Source organism: Brassica napus, chromosome C2, assembly GCF_020379485.1.
Source record: "Brassica napus cultivar Da-Ae chromosome C2, Da-Ae, whole genome shotgun sequence".
NCBI lineage: Eukaryota > Viridiplantae > Streptophyta > Magnoliopsida > Brassicales > Brassicaceae > Brassica > Brassica napus.
The window spans coordinates 46,927,415-46,930,909 of record NC_063445.1 but is presented as its reverse complement, the minus strand read 5'-3'; positions in this window follow the sequence as shown (position 1 = coordinate 46,930,909).

Below are 3,495 nucleotides of genomic sequence, written 5' to 3'. Positions count from 1 at the left end.
CAAACATCTATCATCTCCGAAGGCAACCCAAGACTATAAACCAGTTTCTGAATCTCATAATAAGAATCAGCATACACATTGTCTTCCGGCAAATACTCTTTAAACAAGTCCGCCCATTCGTTCATGCAACTTTCAGATAGATTGTGATCAGTTTTAATATTCATCATTCTAGCAGCTAACGACAATTTAGAGAGACTTTCTCTACAACCACTGTAAAGTGGTTGATTCGCCGCGTTTAACATTTCGTAAAACTTTTTTGCATCTATATTAGGTTCTTCATCTTCATCATGAGCTACGAATGCATCAGCTACCATATCATGAACCCTATCATAATCTACCATCTCCTTCTGATGGTAACTATGTTCATTATGCAAATGATGATCAACCGGTTCTTTTTCCTGAAAATTGCTATTACTACTACTAGCTTCGTTCTGATCATAATTAAAACCTTCTCCATGTTGAAACCAGATATAGTAATTTGGCGTGAAACCTCTATTTATTAAATGCTTCCAAACATTTTCACGGTTTGCCAGTTTCGAATTGTTGCATTTCCGACAAGGACATAACATCTTACCACTTTCTTGGGTGAGCAGTGTTGAATCTGCTTGATGCATAAATGTCTCCAGACCCGCAAGGTATTCTTTCGTCACTCTCCCGTTAGCATCTCTATGCATATACATCCACTTCCGCAACTCGTAAATAGTCCCGGAGCCAGCCATTTTTTTTTCTTTCACGTTTTTTGTTATTGGTGTGTTTAAAATGATGTTCAAACATCCATATTTATAGGAAATTTCGAATCTGGTAGTTGCAAGTTTCCTATGAATTTACGACGAAAATTAATTAGGTGGCCAAAAAAAACGTGTAACACCTACAAAGTTGGTGGGTTCAAAAATTTCCTCGCTAGCTAAATACACGTAAACTATTTCCTCGTAAATAACACGCAAAGTTTACGTGGTATTTACGAGTAAAATTACATCCACTTTACGACGAAACACTTTTGTCGTTACGTTACGAGGAAATAACGGTGACTTTAGTTTTTCACTTAAATTCCTCGTAAACTCGACGTAAATTTACGAGGATTGTTTTTCCTCGTTAAATTTCGTCGTTAAGCATGTGTTTTCTTGTAGTGTTTATTTTTAGAGTAAATCTATTTTTTACTTTACTACATAGTAGATAATATAGTTGGATTGGATCATTTTTACCCTAAACTCTATTTTAGAGTGAAAATAAAATGAAATTGGAAATGTTATTGGTCATGTTATATATTCATATCATACAACAACATTCACTATGTAGGACTTCCGACTTCCAAGTTCGATTCTCGTTGGGAAATGTCTGCTCTTCTAAAAAATTAATTTATTATAATTTAAATTTCACTTTTAAAATATGTGCAAGCTTTCGGATTCAGAAATTCTTAGATATTCAGAAGAAGAAGAAACCACTATGTATATTGCCGATTCAAGACACCAATGCACAACATTCATCCCGATATATATATATATATATATATATATATATTAATTACTCTCATATAAGAGGGAAACAAAAATGTCAAATTTTGCTCATTTCTTAGACATTGATGTTTGAATTAAATTTTACTCCTTTAAATGGTTAGCAGTTTTCTGAACTAACTTCTATGTAAATTTTATGATGATTTTAAAATACACATCTATTAGTATACTGTTGAATTTAGAAATTAACAATATAATATCAATGGTTTTGTTCATATGTGTTTGAAAAACAAAAACTAAAAGAATTATAATATATCAAAACAACTCCAAAATGTAAATACAGTATTATAATAAAGTATTAGAGTCTGTTGAATGAAAATGGAACCTAATATATTGAAAACCTAATAATTCGAAAGATATTATAGTGTCAACTAATCATTTATTGACGATCTATAATCCCATGATACCCTCGTGGTCGTGTCTATTTCCTGATTTTTCGGAAATTATTCTTATATCCACAATTTAAGATAGAAATAATAATTCAGTTATATCTCGCTATTCAAATAAACATACTCATGTCTTTAAAAAAAATTCGCATGGAATCTGACAATCCGTAGAAGAACAAAAGGAAGATGTGAAAATTGGTTAATGATTTTCAAGGCTCTCTAGCTCGCGTCCATGTTTAATCTCTAAGCGAGTGTGTTTGTGGCTGAGAGAAGTATATTGTGCGGCGATCTCTCTTTCAGACCAACTATTTTCCATCATTTATTCCATTTATTTGTTTTTGTTTTATCATTCATAATCTATACGAGAAGTAGCTTTGAATTTTTATCACGTTTCATGTTTTGTGGATAACAAATTTTTAATCAGAAAAAAAAAAAATCGGCGTGGGTTTTGGATTTGCATTCGAATTTCGCAATAGCAAGACACTTTTAGTTATATATATATCACCAAGTGGATATCTACAAAGTTTAAACTTCCCTTTCGTAGTGTGCTACGATACGAAATTAGACGACACCATAGACCATCTAATGATATAGGGAAGAATGAAAATAACTTTAGCTGTTTTCTTTAATACGAAATAGTTATTTTTCAGAGGTATTTATATATAAAGAATGAAAATAACTTTAGCTGTTTAAAATTGACAAATATATGAAACTTTTAATTGACACTAGCTGAACTTTATTAAGTAAAAGTTTTTTTTTTCTATCAGAACACAAAAACTATGATGCGTTGTGTAGACTAAAAACATTAATCATGTGTGCTGGTGAAAGAAAATACATTTTAGGCTTATAAAGGAAAACTATTCTAAAACGGTGGCCAAAATGTAGAAGCTAATGGTTGTAGCATTTGAAGAATAGATTCAGATCCACGTACCACACATTTGCAGGAAGTATTCACATTTGATAACTCTACCTAACAATATTAATAATTTTATTCAGCATTCATCGAAATTCATTGAACCTTTCTGGTACACTTAGCTTATATCTCTATGTTACTACCTACTCAACCCTCGAGATCACTTCTTTTCCTATTTGTCTACAATCTGAGAACGTATATAATATGATTTAGAAAATGATCAACCTAATAGCTAGAAGATAATAATATATATCTATATATTGTTTATCAATCTGAATCATATTATTATATTGACACATATATCTTATTTTAAATTAAGTACTTAATTAACTACACCAATCTGAAAACAATCTTTACTCTACATAAAGTTACGTACATATATATTTTTTCAAAGCCCTAAATCGGTAATCATATTTTGTTCCTTGTTGTCTTTTCCATGCATGGGACTATATCGCAATCAAACAAATTTTAAATAATCATAATCTAACCATGAGGATGGTATATAATAAGGATAAAATAAGCATTTCCAAAGGGGTTACATCGTGTTAAAAACTGGTCCAAACCACGCCTTATACATGACGACATGAGCAGTTTTATATTGAATAATACAATCGAATTACTTGTAATATGTAACTACTACATCAGTCTTGTAAGAAAAAGATGCAGATACACCAAACATACATCA